At 39.2% G+C, this 19680-nt stretch overlaps 1 protein-coding gene and 1 long non-coding RNA gene across 4 annotated transcripts in view; one reads left to right on the plus strand and one right to left on the minus strand.

The window, feature by feature from the left end:
• Nucleotides 1-6360: 6360 nt before the first annotated feature.
• Nucleotides 6361-19680, plus strand: part of LOC121321895 (sorbin and SH3 domain-containing protein 1-like) — a 138982-nt gene continuing 125662 nt past the window's right edge. For 2 of the 3 annotated variants that reach the window (XM_041261250.1, XM_041261246.1), the window contains exon 1: nt 6361-6497. The gene's annotated coding sequence lies outside the window, so the exon portion shown is untranslated. The remainder of the gene's footprint in view (nt 6498-19680) is intronic. The other variant, XM_041261258.1, reaches the window with a different exon arrangement.
• The window catches only part of LOC121321898, a 34732-nt gene continuing 25760 nt past the window's right edge, over nt 10709-19680 (minus strand). The window contains exon 3 of the long non-coding RNA XR_005950983.1: nt 10709-11454. This is a non-coding gene — a long non-coding RNA (uncharacterized LOC121321898). The remainder of the gene's footprint in view (nt 11455-19680) is intronic.

Below are 19680 nucleotides of genomic sequence, written 5' to 3' on the forward strand. Positions count from 1 at the left end.
ACCTCCAATACAATCATATAAGCACGAGATTTAAACTGACTTCGGACAAGGCTTCAGTACAACTCAGTGCATATGTTTGTATCAGAAAGCACGGATATCCATGGAGTCAATTCGAAAGGGTTGAAAAGACTGACAAAACTTTACAATGTTGGGTATTTATACCTTTGTAAACAATTGGTGACTCCACTCCCATTTGTCTTACTTCTGTCCAATGATAGGGGTTTCCACACTATCATTGCACACTCCCTCTGCGGGGGAGAAAGGGGGTTGCATATCACATTGTACCTAGCGGGGCGCATCCATCTTGTCTTTCAGTCCCCCCCCCCCACCTCACACTATCTCTGCTAATCTCCTGCCTTTTGGTGTTTAGCTCAGACAGCTATCTGTGACAGAGTCGTGTTAGGCTATGCAAAACTGCACATAGCTGGTTTTGCCGATGGAAAATGAAAGAACTCGAAACTTACACAATACTGTATAGAACCTTAATATAAAAGCATATTAAAGCAACTGAATTAGTAAGCACATTAAAACGACTATAAAAACATATTCACACACAATTTAAACATAATGATTAAAAACAACTTACTATAAAAGACACACATACACATAATATAAAACTTATAATTAATAACATAATTAATACCTCATGTAGAAATCCATCACTGCAGAGGCAAGCCTCTCACCTGCGTGAAGGTGTAAGGATGGGAGTGATCCGTGGCCATCAGGTGGTGACGACGGACGTATCCAACTCGGTTGGGGTGTGGTCTGGGCAGGCAGAGGAGTCCACAGGTCCTGGTCAAGTCACTGGACATCCCTGTACATAAATGCTCTGGAAATGAGAGCGGTCCACCTCGCTATCCAGCATTTCTTTCCAGTGCTCGGGGGGGTGGGGGGTGGGGGGAATCCAACACAAAGGTCAACAAATTATCATTGAATTGGACAACCTGACAAGTGGAAATTTAGCAGCACAAAATATGCAACAAAAATGAAGGCAAGAATGCCTAACACAAGCCATATCTCCTAATACATATTATGTATCAACAATAACATTAAGGGATACGCTTTTATACTCGGCCCTACCAATACAAATCCCAACATTTATTTAAATACATACAGGGACTTTAATGAGCTACAGCTTTATAAACATGGTTAACACAAGAAATGTTGTGAATGAGAAGAAGTCTCCTTGATAACATAGATGGCTCCAGGGCAGTAGCTACCTGTTTCTCTAATTTGATATCTTGAGTATTGTTCTTTTGATATGTATTCAGCATTGTCAGTACTGCTGGAAATCCTGTATCTTACTCCAGAACAAGGTGAACTGCAGAAACTGTATTTCACCATGTATACTACAAGGGGCAAGATGGACCCAGAACAATTATTTTCACAGCTGTTTCTTCTGTTAATCTGAGGTGTTCTTTCCTTTAAAGGGCACATGATGTATCCTTCCTATGAAACTATAATAAGAGGAGGCTGGTAAAAGGAGGTTGGTGCTGACATGTGAAGCTATGTATTGCATATACTGTATGTTTTTTCCACTTTTAAAATATATTTTCAATCATTTTCAAAGTGACTGCCAAGTCTTCCAAAATGTCACATAATTATGCAACCTTTCAACTCGGAAGTGAAATGGTTAAGGATTTCAGAAAGGCTCAAATTGCTCAGATGCACAGAATTACTGTATTTGACTTTGGTTAATCTCTTTTCAGAGCCCTTTTCCTCTCTTCCCAGTTTTGACCAAAATCCATTTTATGGGCTTGGAGGTGCTGACAGGAGTGGACCTGGAAGTATGAGTATTTCCAAAAATCCCTTATAGAGGTTCAGCATACTAAATGAATAGCAACATTGTAATCAAGCACAGAGAAATAAGTATAGGTAATCACAGTAAAGCACAGAGAGGTATGGTAAAGCATATTTAAAAAAAAAAAAAGGTGAACTATGGTGAACACACAGTATAACCATAACAAAAGCATAGGAAAAGTGCAAATTACTGTTGTCAACTTTTATAAGAGTACTGCCATTTTATATTCTGAAACATTTTGTTTGGAGAACCAATGAGGCACTGAACTGTAAACAAGTTCCGATTGGACAGTTGTTGGCAGAGGGATTTTAAAAAGATTAACTGTCAGCAGAAAGCTGAACACATTTGTTAGCGGTTTAAAATAGATTCAATTTGCATGGTCTGTGCACTGGAGTGTTTGATCTTGGATCTGTAATTCCATCCAGGTATTGAATAGATTCTGGTTGTTAGAGTTTCGAATAACGATCCCATGGCTAAATGAGAACGGACAAAAGTTTTCTGAATTACCTATATTAGGCACTGAGTAATTCCAAAAAAGCAAAGTAATTGTAGTGAACAAAATTATTTCATAAAACGTACCTGTGGCAGGGTGGTTGCCCTGTACAATGGGTAATTAGTATTAGTGTAATTTGTATGTGGGAATGGGTTTATTGTATCTTTTTGGAGTTGATTTGTGTAATTGAATTATTGTTTACAATCGGGCATTCGATTGAGACTTGCTGCCTGCTAGGCTTCGTTGAGGGGAAGGGCAGCAAGTGATTGGATGTGTCGGTCTTCAATCAGCAGATGAGCGGGTCTTGACCGAGTATCTGTCATTTCAAAAACATCCGCGGGAGATGGCTCGGGGCTGCTGCAAGGCCATGAGACTCTGCGCTACGGAGTTCTGGAATTCCGCTGGAGATTGCTGACTACTGCATAAGTTAGCCAGGGTCAGGGTTCCAGCATTCACGTAAGAAGAAACTGCAGCCGCCTGTTTCAGGCAACAACACCCTGCAGTATAGAGTGAATTGGATTCCAGCGGGACCTCCTGTTTAGGGGAGTAGCGCTAGCCGTTTTTACGGCACCTTTTATTTGTAGTTTTTTGTATTGTGTTTCATTTTGCATTTTTGTACAGCTTGCTGTATTAGTCCTCTGTGCGTTATCATCATTGATAACGTCACATGACCACCTTGATTTACATTTGTTTCTGTTTGTTGTTAATAAATCCTGCGCGCCTGTGCCGGCATTTCAACTCCACCCCTATTTGTCTCTCTGTATGCTTAATCAGCGGCTATCCACACACGTGACATGAGCAAGACCCTGTCACAATACCTCTTTACATTTTCATTCACTGAATTCTAAAACGGGGAGTTAAAAAAATAAATAAATAATATACCTTCCATCTAAGTTTAAAAAAAAAAAACTAAAAAAGGCATAAAAAAGAATATAAATAAGATTTTAAATGTGATCATTTTAGAAGCCTGATAACATAAAAACCTGTGATCAATTCCTTGCCCAAAGATTTAGTGAAACTGAACATTTCCAATAAAACTGTAATGTTGTAGGTTTCCTTTTCCAGGAAACCTGTAAATATACTTCTTTATGGAATTGAAATCCCCCCCCCCCTTTGTTTCCTTCAGTAACAATAACCTGGGATGAGAATCAGATTGCTAAAGAGCGTTTACTCAATATGTTTGCTGCCCTGTTTAACTACATTTGAAAGCAGCACTTCATTGGAATACCTGGCCATTTTAAAGACAAGTACCAGTTTGGACAGAGCAGAATGTATATACAGTGGTTTGCAGAAGTATTCACCCCTGCAAAGTTTTCATTTTGTTGGCACCTGAGCGTACTCTGACACATTCAAATTAGACTTTACATGTAGAATCTACACAAACTACTCCCCACTGATAAAGTTAAAAAATGCATATAGAATATAATTAAGTAAGATTTACAGAGAAAAACAGATTAATCTCAGTTGCATAAGTATTTAACCCCTTTACTACTGCAGCCCTAAACCAGCTCACTTGAAAATGATTTGTTTGAAAGGTCACAAAATTAGTTAAATGGTTTCAGCCTGTTTTTACTCAAAGTAGTTTAACTTGTAGATAATTTCCCTCAGGTACATCAGGACTTTCAAGCTGTAACTCACATAGTGATCCAAAAAAGCAACCATGAAGACCAAGGAGCTTTCGAAACAAGTCAGGGATAAAGTTGTAGAGAGGCACAGAGCAGAAGGGTACAAGAAAATTCCAAAGGCGCTGATTATCCCTCTCAGCACAATGAAGTCCATCATTAAGACGTGGAAGATGCATTATACCACCCAGACACTACCCAGATCAGGTCACCCTCCCAAACTAAGCAGCCGGGCAAGCAGGAAACTGGTTCGGGATGTCACTCTGAAGTCAACAATGACCTTGAGAGATCTAGAAAGTTCTGTGTCTGAGATGGGAGTCAGTGTTCACACATCAACTATAAGCCAATCCCTACGCAAAGCTGGTCTGTATGGACGATTGGCAAGAAAGAAGACATTACTCAAGCCATTACATCTGTAAACCACTAGAGAGAGAGAGAGAGAGAGAGAGAGAGAGAGAGAGAGAGAGAGAGAGTGTGTTTCCGCTACCTTAATAGCCCCACCCTTCTCAAAGGGGATTGGTTGTCAAGTGAATCAGGCAGAATGGTTCTACATATCTACACAAGTTGGAACACTTGTTAGCCAATGAGATTACTCCTTCTATTCTTGCCATTTTATAGCCTAAAGCATAACGTCTTTTTGCTGGATTCCCCTTTGATTACTTTACTCGCAAAGGTAAAATTCAAGACGAACTTTGGCATTTGGTTTTCAAACCGAGTGCTGTAAAAAGGCACTGTTTGTTGTGACAATGCAAGTCTTCATCCCTGCAGCCTGTAACCCCATTAACCTAATTCAACTTGTGAATTGAGGCGTCCCCTCTGGGAGTGATAAAACACACACACACGCATACAGACTTTGGAAGGAGACACGTGAAAATAGTCTGGGCTTAATTTCAATTTTGGAAGATACAGCTTCTCATTTGTAGGCACAAATGTGTCATAACTAAGACCATGGGAAATATACAAAGCCCCCTCTTAACAGCGGTGGAGACTGTGTGTTAATATTAGGAGTCCATGTTCGCAAACATGACGGCGTGGGAGACATATACATCTTTTAAAGATGTTCCACAATCTAATAATGACTAAATAAAGAAGAAACGTGCTCTCGTAGCGGCGCATGACTACATAGAAATGATGAATGATAACATTCAGAGACTGGAGTTACAGCTTCAGCAATCTGACAGTATGGTGCTTAAAGACACACAGGCCGTTAGTCTTGCATTTGCTTGTATTAAAACATATATTCAACATTGTATTTGTCTGTTGTATTTTGAGATTTTCAATTAAACATATGAATAACTGACCATATTATATAAACAGCAGCTTGCTCATGGGTGTAATATAAAAGTTATGTTATAATCCATGAAGTAAAATAGATTGGAAAAAACAAAGCTGTTCAAAACTGCTTTGCGAATAGTGACTGTATTTGTTCTATTATTAGACGAAATGCATCCGCCCACATCATCAGTCCCGCTATATTACGCGCTATTGTAGCTATTTGTAACACGCTGCTGGGTAGCGTTTACATCTCGGCAAAGATGTCTTCTGGCAATACTCGGACAGCCTACCAAACCGAGTCTGGAATGTTAGTAATGATGCTTAGTACTGTAGTTATGAAACCCTGCTTTTTGTATAAAAATAGCCTCACCGCCCAACATAAGGAGCACCCTTCATTCGTCAAATCCCTGCGGTTGTATTGATACTAATTGGAATTTAAAGTACTCCTGCTTGGAAATGTAAATCTTCTGGTTGTTGACACAAAACAAACATTATTGGAGCAACTTGCAAATGGCCTGTCCCTCTAGCTTCAATCAAGAAGCATGCAAATTAGAAATCTGTTGTGGGCTTGAATATTTATGAAGATCGCTGTACTGCCCCCCTTCTAGGGAAGAGAAGGGCCCTTCTAGGGATTGCGAGACTCTTTAAAAGTTGCTGCTTTGATGTAATCGTACTTAGAAGTCGATTGACAATTTAACTATTTTTGTTATGTAGCCATGCTACTGCTACACCATTTAAAACGTTATCACGTACACTGATTGTAACGGTTTTACTTTTAAACGGGTTGAAAATGACTATTATTATTATTATTATTATTATTATTATTATTATTATTATTATTATTATTATTATTAAAAATGCATCCTTTAGTTGCATTACATATTAATTTAAACAACATCAATAAAATGCGAAAATGTATTTATTAACATAAACCCCTGATTATTTATTTGTTGTATGTACCTATAATTACGGTACTGATTTTTTTTTTTTTTTTTTTTTTTGGCGAGACAATTCTATCTTGCAAAAGGAAGCCCCCTTGAAGCACCGCAAGTGAATAAACAGCGTGTGTGTCAAACATTGGCTACTGCCAGTATTCTGTGAATGAAGATTTGGAGGGCGGTATTTAATACGATTTCTCTACAGCTGTGAACAAAAAATGTATTGCAATCTGCTTTTTTTTCGGAATTAAGATGGTGCTTATCCTTCTTGCGTTCCGCGGCCAAAGGGCCATTCTGTACGAACATCTCATTTATTAAGTCTTCCTCAATAAATCACGTTTGATCTGAAGTGGCGGGATAAGCATTTTGTAAGTATAAACCAGAATATATTCCACGCAACACACGTGCTTTTGTTTGTATTTTATTTTAATTGACTTCTGTTAACTACGTGTGCAGAATTCTGATATTCGTAATAAACACAGGCTTTACAGAGTTGACGTGTCTTACGGGTTTGCAATGGTATGTTTTTAGTTTTAGTGCAGTACCTGTAAGCCTTGAACTTTTGTTTTACTTTAAGTAGTACACTGTGTGTCCTTTTTTTTCAATCAGTTTTTTCTCCAGCATTAATTAAAGTAAATTGGGTGGAAAAAAAATCAGGTTGACTATTTCGGAGTTTACACTTAAAAATATAATGACTACTGAGTAAGTCACTAGTTCAGTATCGAGTGGTGTTGTGCATGCTTATAAGTTCCATTGCAATTAATTTGCGGATATAATAATGTTATTTGTTAAACTACCCTTGTTACTCAAATAATTCCAAAAACACATAGCTAAATCAGAGGACACACTGAAAGGCAGTTAATCATTAACATTGTGGGGGCCACAGGAGTGTATATCTTGATGGTCAAATGTAAAGTATACTGTATAAGGAGATGCCAGAAATAGAAATGAAATGTGGTGTCTTGAAAGGTGTGACCTTTTATTGACGTTATTCCCAATTTACCTACAACAACTGACTGTTGCTAAAACAGAAAGAGTTGAATTTAAGTGAATTTCAGGTCTTTACACCAAAGTGAAATTATTTTATGAAAGGTGAGCTGTTAATGTGCAAACCCTAGTGTTACTTGTTTTGTTACATTTTATTTCATATTCTTATAAAATGTCGCAAATTGAGAGGTGCCACTTTCAAATTGCTTAGGTGTGCTCATAATTTAATTGACTTTCTGTATGCAGCGCTGCTACTGTCTACCTCCTTTACTGTCTGATTTAATGACCTCACAAAAAGGCTTCAGGATGAAACTATCGAAAAAGGCCCCATCTTTGAATTTACGATTGAGAACTGTGGGGCAAGGTTAAGTGGTATTCCTTGCTGAATGTCATGGCAGATGCAGTTGAGTTGCAGTTAAGCAGAATTCCCCCCTGGTGTACTGAAGTGCCCTGCCTCCTACCCATGGATGCAGAGAGGTCAGATTTGGCTGGTTTGAAGAGCACCTCCCTGGACCAGCTCCATGACTAGATCTCAGTTGGCTTGAGTCCATATGCTCGTTGAAATATCTGTTTTATAACATACAGTTTGCAGTACTACCTGATGAACTGGACCACTGTCTTATTTTTACTGATTTGATTATTTTTTTATTAGGAAACAAACACCCCATGTGCTATTATCAGAATAATATGAAGTGTTGCGCATTTCGCAGCCTGTTTAGGTGGTCTTCTTATTTGTTCATACTATCTTTGACCTTGCTTCCCCACCAGTTAAAGGGATACGCCACCGAGAAGTTAGGTAATCCTGCTTTGTGGAAGAAAAACCTGTTTAAAGCTTTGCTTCTGCACACTAACTAACCCTAACTGCTCTGGGACATATATACTACACCGTGAATAACATGACAGTTTATGTTGTTCAGCTGTATAACTGTCCCTTGATGTGCTAACTTTATTCAATAAGATCTTAATGAAGTGGCTGCAATATGGCTTTAATAATAATAATAATAATAATAATAATAATAATAATAATAATAATAATAACACTGTGTAACAATTTTTTTTTTTTTTTTTTTGGTTCCTGGGTAGTAAGTGTTATTTCCTAATTGCTTATGCCTCAAAAGTATAGAGAATGGCTATTATTCCCCACAAACTTTGTTTTTGTGACCAGGACAGTGATATTTTGAAATTTACCTATTTTCCAGAACATTCCAGATAGATTCAGTGCTGAGTAAACTTGGAGTAACTTCTAGAACTTTCTAGAACTTTCCAGTAATATAAATAGTAGTATAAATACAGGGGCCTTAAGCCCACCAGTTCAGTTTAGTTCCAGCTGCCTAAGTGGATACATATCTGCATTTTTCTGAGATGGCATCAAGAGGCTGCAAGAATCCGGCAGACGCATTTTGCTATGTCTGCGGCCAATTTATCAAGACAAGAGCGAAAAAGTACTCAGTGGAAGCATCTGCTAAGATGTGTGAGGCCTACAAGGCATATTTCGGCATGCCTGTCGGGGATCAAGACAAACCCTGGGCACCTCATTTCACCTGCGAGCACTGCAAAAAAACTCTGGAAGGTAAGATGGACAATTGTTGCTCGGAATTTTATGTTATAAAATTTGTTAAAATTTTTAAAATTGTAAAAGTTTTTAATTTTAAAATGTTTTACAATTTTCAATGTTATTGAAAAAATATATCATATATGAAAAATGTTGCGAGAATCTCTTACACGTTAGTCATGGGTGAAATAAATGTATTTTTGTAGGATGGTACAGAGGGGAAAAGAGAGCCATGAAGTTCGCTATCCCAAGAATTTGGTGGGAACCCACTGACCGCTCAAGCAACTGCTACTTCTGCATGGTGGACCCTTCCAAACGTCGGACTGGCAAGAATGCATCTGCTATCACGCATCCGGACCTTCCTTCATCCATCGCCCCGGTGCCACCCTGCCATGAGCTCCCCGTACCCACTCCTCCGGAGAGAGAGCAGCCATCTTTAGAAGAGAGCAGCAAGTCAGAGAGTGAGGAAGACATTGTAGATCCAGATGACAATTTCAGAGGTGGAGCTGAGGAGAGAAACCCATACTACCCCAACCAAAAAGACCTCAACAACTTGATTAGAGATCTTGGTCTCACCAAGTCCAATGCCGAGCTTTTGACGTTTAGGCTCAAGCAGTGGAACTTGTTGGATGAAAGTGTGCAAGTCGCAGATCAGAGGAAGCGTCATGGGCTCTGCTTCTGCCACAATGTGACCAGTCTGTTCGAGGCAATCGGAATCGCCTGTAACCAGAATGAGTGGTGCCTCTTCATTGACAGCTCATCCAGGAGCCTCAAAGCCGTGCTGCTCCATAATGGTAACAAGTACCCGTCTCTTCCCCTGGCTCACTCGGTGCACCTCAAAGAGGATTACAGCAGCATCAAGACCTTGCTGGACACCTTGAAGTATGATGAGTACGGCTGGGAGGTCAAAGGAGACTTCAAAATGGTGGCATTCCTGATGGGTCTCCAAGGCGGTTTTACCAAGTTTCCCTGCTATCTTTGCCTTTGGGACAGCAGAGACACCAAGGCGCACTACCACAGGTGGGACTGGCCACAGCGGACTGAGTTCTCTGTGGGGAGGAACAACGTCAAGTGGGAGCCACTGGTGGACCCCCGGAAGGTGCTGATGCCACCACTGCACATCAAATTGGGCCTTATGAAACAATTTGTCAGAGCTCTAGATAAGGAGTCGGCAGCCTTCAAGTACCTTCAAGACTTCTTCCCTAAGCTGTCTGAGACAAAGGTCAAAGCTGGTGTCTTCGTCAGACCACAGATAAAGAAGATCCTGGAGTGCAATGAATTCCCCAAGAAGCTCACTAGTAAGGAGAAAGCGGCTTGGAGCAGCTTTGTCGCGGTGGTTTGGGGCTTCCTGGGCAATCACAAGGCCGAAACTATGTGGAACTGGTTGAGACCCTGGTGAAGAACTACGGCACAATGGGCTGTAGGATGTCCCTCAAAGACCATATCCTTGATGCCCTTATCTTTATAAATTCAAGGAGAACATGGGAGCGTACTCGGAGGAGCAAGGCGAGCACTTCCACCAGGATATATTGGACTTTGAACGCCGCTACCAAGGACAGTATAACGAGAACATGATGGGAGACTACATTTGGGGGCTGATTCATGAAAGTGATTTATAGTATAATTGTAAATCTCGAAAAACTACTCACTTCTAAATATTTTGTAGTCATTTTTGTATTACTTTAGTATAAATACATGTTAATTTGGATTCATATGTTGTTTTTTTCTGACTTTATGTAAACGAAAAGACACAAATTCGCCCGTTTTCTCATTGGAAATAGGTAAGTTTCAAAATATCACTGTCCTGGTCACAAAAGCAAAGTTTGTGGGGAATAATAGCCATTTTCTATACTTTTGAGGCATAGGCAATTAGGAAATAACACTTACTACCCAGGAACAAAAATTGTGTTACATAGTGTAATAATAATAATAATAATAATAATAATAATAATAATAATAATAATAATAATAATAATTATATCCTGAAATGTATGATCTTCTGACTTGTGGCAGTACGATCTTCTTTAATTTATGCTGATAGTTAAAAAAAAATTTATAGGCAGCCTGACTTCCATGCTCTTAGTGCACTTTCATTTAATAACAAATGTTCTGTGTAATTAGAATGACATTCAGGCATAAGCTGGCCCTGATTGCTCCTCCAGTCTGATTATGTTCTTGAATTTACATCCTGTGGGTTGTTTTTTGTTCTACCCAATGATTAATAAGTCCCATTTGAACAGCAGATACAGTACTGTAGAAGCACAGGCATTATCGTGAAATAGCCAATGACGATGTAACAATGCTTTTAAGGTGGTGCTTTGTAGAATTATATGTACCGTTTATTAACAGTCAACAGTGTATTCACATTGAAATGCAATATTTCTTTTGATTCAATTTTTAACATTTTCTATAAGGTGGCAAAACAATGGCAAGAAGAGGGGTCCCAGAGTGTCTCATCTGTAAAAGGCATGGTATGCAGGGTGAGCCATACAGTCAGGGAAGTGCAGGTTTGTGTCCAGTCTTTGCCGAGGATTATACAGAGAGCTCTGCAGTGGCTCTAGTGCTCCCGAGGGTTAGGTAGGCAAAACCAGCAGGGACTGTTTCTCTTCATCGCACTAGAGTGAACCCTGCTGGCCAGGCACCTTCAGGCCTGGTTGTTGTCCGGATGTTGGTAGCTCACTGACATCTGCTCTCCTGGGTGCAAAGATGCAATTGGATTGGTTGTGGGATCAGAGGACATCCACTGGCCTTCCGTTCTCCTGAGCTGTGGTGGGGAATGGGTCATTCTGCATTGGGGAGAAAATTATGTTTAACATAATTTGGCACTTGAAATTAAAAAACAAAACAAAACAAATAAGACCAAAGAATATGTTTTTTTTTTTTCTGTAACCCACCCTATCTGTTGTATTACACCACTGTCAACAACATGCATGAATGTCATGTCATTTCTGTGCCTTGAGAATGTCCAAAAAAGTAATTATGTGGTCTATTAGCTGAGGAGCTGTAACTTGCTGAATATTTTATAGTAGTGAAACAGCCAGACAGTACATGGCATATTATATATCGATTTGAGTGCAAGCTTTCAGTCAGCATACTGTGTTTTAAGGCAAAGGACAAAACTTCAGAGATGCGTTGGTGATGTTGTTTGCATACTGTAGTTACCTAATATTTATCAACCAAACTGTAAGCATAACACTGATGTTAAATGTTTATAGCAGGCCATAATGTTTACACATGAGTCTCTCGCACACTCATGTGTAGGATTCAGTTTGTTATAAACCAGGGAAATGATTCAGATTTTACAACCCTTCTCCAAACAAGCGTACCCCAAGCAAGGAGGCATTTCTAGGTATATAGACCCAGAGCAGCTTCCTGAAGTAGTGGAATATTTTAGGCTACATAGTTGTGCATGTTGGTTGTAAGGCAGAGACCATTTTCACGTCTCCTCCTGTCATTGTGCAGTTGTCTTTTGTCTGTATATGTGATGAGGCTTTTAAGGTCTTACCTGTCTGATGCAACATAACTTCACAGTCCATCTGTACAACAAGCATGCTTAGCAGTTCTCATCTTTGACCCAACAAGATGAAAATTCACCTCAAAATAATAACTTCAATAAGAGTCCATTCTCTCGAGTGCACCCCTTCCAATTCAGATCAATTCATATTATTATTATTATTATTATTATTATTATTATTATTATTATTATTATTATTATTATTATTATTATGTATTTCTTAGCAGACACCCTTCTCCAGGGAAACTTACAAGTGTTGCAGAATATCACAGTACAAAGTATCACATTACAAAGTGTGACATTACAGAATGTCACGTTACAGATAAGAGCAGTTGCAAAGTACAATACAATCAGTCGCAAAAGATCAAATTCAAATAAGAGCAAAAAATAGAGAATACAGTAAATAGTTACATATAAGAGCGGGTTGGACTAAGAGGAGTAAACTTGTATTAAAAATATTTGCTTATAAGAGTAAAGTCCAGTATGAGCACCTAATAAGTACGGTGAATGGATGAGAATGATTTCAAATAAGAGCAATTACAAAAAAAACCTAAAACAAAAACTGAAAATGGATACCTATAAGAGTAAAGTCAAATGCAAGATACAGGAAGTAGTTATAATTAAGAGCAGTAGTAGCAGTTCAGTGCAAGTACATGCTGATGCAAGTACTAGTAGAATTGGGTACCATATAGTCCAGTATAGTTGAGTTGTGAGGTTTACAGATGCTGTCTGAACAGCTGTATCTTGAGGCAGCACTGGGAGGTGGTCAGGGACAGAGCATTCCCGACATCCGTGGGTAGGTCAACCACTGAAGAGCAAGGGTGGAAAAGACAAGGCGAGCAGCAGAGTTTTAGATTAGCTGCAGCGGATGGATGGCAGACGCAGGGAGGCCGGCTAGGAGGGAGGTACAGTAATCAAGAGGGGACAGTACCAGGACCTGAACTAGGAGCTGTCTGGAGTAGTCAGTGAGGAAGGGCTAAATTCTGCGTATGTTGCTGAGGAAGAAGCGACAGGAGCGTGCCAGGGTAGAGACGTGCTGAGAGTAAGAGAGGGATGGGGTCGAGGGTGACACAGAGGTTTTTGGTGGATGAGGAGGGAAAGAGGGTTGTGAATTCAAGAGAATAGAGATAGCAGCAGTGGGGGAGGAACAGTGGGATAAAAAGGAGGTCTGAGTTGGAAAGGTTGAGTTTGAGATGATGTGGGTGCATCCAGGTGATGGTCGAGAGGCAGGTTCAAGAAATGTTGGGGTCAGAGGAAACGTCGTGGTCAGAGAGGGGAAAGGACAGGAAGATCTGAGCATCATCAGCATAGAGATGATACAAGAAGCAATGTGAGGAGATGAGGGGACCCAGGAATTGGGTATAGAGGACTGAGCCTTGAGGGACACCTGTCAAAACAGAGTAAAAGGCAGAGGGTGAGCCATGCCAGAGAGTCCCAGGTCCACAAGGGAGGACAGAAGAATAGCATGGTCAAAGGATGCAGAGAGGTCGATGAGAATTTGGACAGAAGAGAGGCAGGCGGCAAAGTAAATCAGCCAAAAGCACCATTTCACTTTTAATTTGTAGTTTTCAATACTTTTAGGTGAAATGTAGAAACAAAAGTCAACACCTGTGTGAACGTGTGGGTTGCAGTGCGTAGGTGAAAGGGTGATGCAAGTGCTCCAGACAATGACAAACACAAATTTCACTGTTCAAGTTCTTTTATTTTCTTTTTGGGTCTTGACCATTTAAATAATAATGCTGGCTCTACCCAACTACGGGTATGGCCAACATCAAAACCAAGGGGTTGCAGTCCTGAAATAATAATAACAAACACAGACATGTCTCCGTCCTGGTACTGTGACGCCGCCCCCTTCCTGAATGGCTGGGTTCTGACTGCTCCTGGAATGAACTGCCCAACCATTCTGTATGAGGCATGCAGTTCCTGTTTTACAGTACCCTCACAGGTCGAGAGGGAGATTGTTGATTCGTATTCATTCGCTCTCTGTCACAACATGTCATATAGTAAGAGAAATAAGACGCCAAATTAAGATAAAAATCTTTTTCTTCTTCTTTTTCCCCCTTTTTTTTTTTTTTTTGCAGTTTTTCACAGACCCCGTGCAGTTTTATCCATGCATATGAATTTTACAGGACATCCAAGTTTAATGACAATTATTATTTTGTCAACATGGAAATATACTAGGGAACGTATTTATTTTTATCTCATTTATATTAAAGTCGCACACATTGCATACTAGTCACACACATTGCACCAAAAAATACATATTTATTTCAGTTTTAAAATGGAACATTTGTCTGCAAAAAACTTTTTTATATAATATACATAGAAAAAGAGTCTGGCATGCATGGGATTTGAAACTAACCTTCAGTTTGCAAGTGTGTTGTGCTACTGTCAGTGCTACATGATTAGTTGAGAAAAATAAGCAGTATTTTGAAAAATGAAACTGCCAACTGAGAATTCTCAGGACGAGATTTTTGAGATTTTTTAAGTCATCATCATTAGGAGATTCTGATATTGATCTCTGGAAAATGTTGGTTTTCTGTCAGGGTAACGCTCGTTGTGGTCCCTATTGGCGCAAGGAAGTACGGCTCCTCTCAAGATACTTTACAACTGTAAAAGTGGTGGCGGTCAAGGTTGAACCAATTGTTTCTACTAACGGCTTGTGTTTTTGATACAAGTTAGAAGAAACAACCTTGTTTCAGATACTAGATAATGGTTTGCATTGAGCATAGTGTATTCAAAATGTGATTATCCGAACTTGAGTGCTAAGAACATCTCCTTGTGTGCCATGCTTAGCTCCTCAGGGTGTCATACTGTAGGCCACCCCTTAGTTCTTCCCAATCTATATTTAACAGTGCTGGAGTTGTATTGCTAATATGGAGGTTTCTTAGTTGAAAATTCCATATTAACAATTTTACAGTCGTCGTTGGCAGTAACTTGCCACTGTCTGTATGTGTCTACTTTCAAAAATGCATTTGTTAAAATCGGCAGAATGTATGCAGAAGAAACGGTTAACAGTTGATTTTGTTTTTTACAACTGAAGTGTGTCCATTTAATATTTTGTAGAATTGTTGTAAGAAAAAATGGTGAGTGTTCATTAACCAGAGCAGTCTGTATACTGCACTTTCTGAGTGTGTTTAATTAATAGTCTTATGAAAGGGTTAATGTGATTTAAAGACTTTGTTGTGACTTTAAATGTTGTTGTTGTAACGCTCTAAATTGTGACTGTAAACTGCAAGGAGAGGATTAGAGCAGGATTAACTCTGCCTAAAGAAGGTTAACACCACATGCCGGGATTGTTTTAAATGCTTCGTTGAATGTGATCCGTTCAGTTTTGGTAAATTACAAGCTGGATGCACTCAATATGGAAAGAGTTTTAGTGTCCTCGTTTTAGAAAATCTTTCTGCAATTTCTCTGGAAAGTAAATGGTCCCTTTAACATAACCGCTATCTATTTCTAACTAATTAGGAATTATTTGTTAGCTACAATTTTAGTGCTACAATTTTAATGCAAGTGCTGATTATTTTAATCCATTAAATTGCTCAGTCTTTGCATAGCTATGCATAACTATATTTACACACAATGACACTGTGGTAGAGAGTGCAGGTTACGCTCTGACAGACGGGGAGACGCACAGAGGTTTCAGTTGACAACGTAGCTCAGGTGCGCAGGATTTATTTAGTCAAACAAATGAAAAACCACATGGCGCTACCAGCAATGGTGGCTCACGGGGGACATACAAGAAATGTACAAAAAGCTAAATAAAACACTGAAAACAAAAGTTGCAGTGAATATGATGAGCGCTACTCCACTAATCAGTGGAGGTCACGCTTACACACGTTGCTCCTATACTATGTAAGATCTAAAATCCCTAAACTAATGCTTATTCCTTATAAAACCCAACAAACCCTGACCCCCACACACACACCTCGCTTGGTGTGTGTTTTATTAGTGTTTGACTCACTAATAAAATATGTGCACACTAGTATTTACAAAACACAAACACAAAACACCCCCAAACAAAAATAAACACTCCACAAACACACTTTTCAGGCCTCGGGCCTTCCACATACACCTATTAATGAGTAACCCTTCCGGTGTTTGTTTATCTATTTCAAACCCAGGAGCGATCACATAAGTTTTATTGTAGCATTTTCTACAAATAGAGGCACAATTTCCAGCACAAGGGACTTTGATTGAACAGTTGCTGCTTTTATACTTTGCTTGAGAAAATAAGGGAAACTCTCATTCTGACTTTGGCTTATTAAGGCCCAATTTAGGCTGTCCTATTACTGGACTGATTTCATGCAAAATGCATGAGGCTTGTCAAAATCATTCTTGTAAATCTTAGGTTACTTTGCAGTGGGGAGCACTGAGCAGCAATGCATGAGAAATACATGAATAGCTTGCCAGTGTTTGCATGGTTAGTCAGCCATATAACTGATTGCTAATCATGTTCGATCTGCAGGGAAATTTGCATTTAGTGAGTTGAAAGTTATATTGATAGTGTGCATCTGTATTTAAAACCGCTTCTATGTAAGGGGCGCTTTTGTAGTGACCACTCTGATGAATCCGTATGTAAAAACCATGTGCAATATCTATAAATGTATTGGGGTAAAAAAGAAAAATGTTATCTAAGCAATTAAATATTGTTGAACATAGAGCCAGTCCTGATTAATGTCACTTCTGCCAAAACAGTTATTGTGTGGCAAAATAAAACAGAAAATTTAACACCAGTGATTTTCTAGATATACAGTATGTTCAGTCTCCTGCTTTGCTCAATACACAAAATTTAAAGTAACCTTATACAACTTTATTTTTTTCTTTCAAAACACATTTTCATTGTATTATATGTAAATACTGTTTAGAAACATCAAGCGCTCACATCCAGCGATCTTCGAAAAAATGCAGCTGTGTCGGCATGGAATCATCAGGGGTACAGAATTCTATAGGGTACAGAAATCTATCGTATGTAACATCTCAACTTACTTGTATGACAAAACATTGGCGATTTCTCTGCTCTGGAGAAAATGGGTATTTTCTTTAATGAAGCGAGTCAAAACCCATCTGATCAACAAAAAAAACAAAAAAAAAACAAGGAAACATTATTGCCAATTTTGTGTGCAGTAAACTGTAATGTATATGACAGCACAGCAATGTGCAGGTATGTTTGTTTTTTACTATAGTGGAGCTACTGTTAGAGAATTAAAGTCTGAGCTACCTTCTATATATTACCTTTTTTCAACTTCATATGTTGTTCCTTGTTTGTTTGAACTGTTGCCTTTTTATTCAGTAAGTCAGGAACAGTCATTGTCGGGCAGCTTTAGTTTTTTCCGTTTTAAAAAAACAAATGTTTTTAGCATATCCCCTACGGTTTAATTTTCTGTCAGATTCATTCATAAATTAAAACTGAGAATTATACCTGTTGTAAGAGGGTGGATGGCTAGTTATAAATGCTATAATGTATATAGGGGTGTGTGTGTATGTATGTATGTTTGTATGTATATGTGTGTGTGTGGCTGTTTGTTCAGGGGTAGGGGGGCAGTGATTTTTGCTTGCCTAGGGCCCAGTGATGGGTTAATCTGGTCCTGACTAGATCCACACCTGGCCACATTCCACACTTTTCTAATTTACAATTAAACAGTTCTTTTTCACACAGTATTGACACCCCATTGAAACCATGAACACAAACCATGAACATAAAATGGGAATTGTTGGCCCACATGACTATTTGCTCATTTTAAGTTTTTTTTTTTTTTTTTTTTTTTGTATTTTGCATTTATTTTTAACGTGAGCACCAATTTTTAATAACATCAATGTTTAGTATGTATTTTAATATTTATAATGCTGCATACTGATTTTTTTTAAATGGAAGTGTTTCATGTGTGGGTCGTCACTGCAGACACAGAGCAGTGGGTGTTGACACGCCGTACAGGCGTGGCGTTTCAATTCAATACAAGTGCTGCCACTAGAGTACCAGCAATAAAGAGAAGAAAAGAACATCAAACAAAGCTAAAAATAAAGGTTTGCCACACAAGGCGTGCATTTGTCCCACTAAAACAGACGACCTGCTCCAGGAACCTACTGTACAACGCAAACCCTTTCTATATTGCTTGGGATGAACATCCCCTAAACTGACTTGCTTCTGGGCTCCCTGGGTCCTGGCAACCCACGGTGACTCTGGCCTCTTTTAAACTGCCTTTTGAAATGCCCTCAGCTGGGCAATGCCTTCGCAAACACTGTCTTTCAGTGAAAGGATTTCGTGTAGTTAGTCTTACGGAGCAGACGCTCTCCTCCTTGATGTCAACATAGAGCCCCTCTGTTTAGGGTGGCGGTGCAGCTACCTCGAGCAGATTCCTTTTTAAGCTGCGCGCAGCCTCCCCGGACACGGCACCCAAATCCGGACCTCCCGATCAGCTCAGTGCCGGGAGAGCCTAACTGCTAAATTGGTTGCTTAGCAACATGTCTCCTGCTCCGAGTACCAGCTGCACATATCCCCGCGAGCACCAGCGACAGGGCTTACCCTGTCACAGGCACTCACACTACAAAATGAATGCTATGAAGGAAAAATTACATTAAAATTGACAAAATTGTACAAGTTGGTCTGTATAGGATTCAATAAGGAACAAATACGAATGTGGCAATAGAGAAGTTGATTTCTGCAAATTCTAAAAATTGTTCCAGTAACAGTTGCAGCCATTTTCAGCAGCCATTTGTAGACAGAATTCCCATGTAGACCCTTGTCCTTTACAAAGTGGAATCAAATTATTTGAACAATTATATAAGAAGCTAGTCAGTAAGGATTTGAAACTGCTTCTTCTCTCCTTCAGGTCATTTCATTCTAGTTTCATTGAGATTGCCTTTACTCCAAAATAAGGTTCACTGACTGTCAGAACAGAGGGCTTTAGGATTCCTAAATCAAGGTTCAACCAGAATGACTCGTCCTATAAAAGATGAAGCAGGACACCTGTAAATATCATGTTACTGGGAAAGCTCACATTACAAATTATCAGGCTTGAGAAGGAATACAAATAAAAAAATAACGCTGCCCTGTTTTGCGTTATTCAACCTCTAAAACATGGAAATTAAAAACTCAGTGTGAAAAAAAAATGTATTTTTGTTAGACTTGAATTTATGAGAGTTAATACATTACTAGATATTATGTATTCAGACACATTAAAGCCAAAGCTGTGAACTACTGGAAAAGTTAAATATGATTGTACCTTGTATTTTTAAGACATTTACTTGAGATCCAGGCCATTTGCTGTGGCATCTGTAAGGACTTGGCAGCAATAGTGCCATGAAGTCAACACAAGAGGGCGCTATGTTACATCATTGACCAGCAGTACAATAACTGCTGCAGATGGCAGGTGTATTGCACATTCAGTGTTTGGCAGTCGTCGCGGGGGTTTGCTTACAGCTGAACTAACTGCTGTTCTTCATGTTGTGAATTAATCGGCACCCGGTATGCAATAGGGATCCAGCTTTGTGAGACCCG

Source organism: Polyodon spathula, chromosome 10 (assembly GCF_017654505.1).
Source record: "Polyodon spathula isolate WHYD16114869_AA chromosome 10, ASM1765450v1, whole genome shotgun sequence".
Taxonomy (NCBI): domain Eukaryota; kingdom Metazoa; phylum Chordata; class Actinopteri; order Acipenseriformes; family Polyodontidae; genus Polyodon; species Polyodon spathula.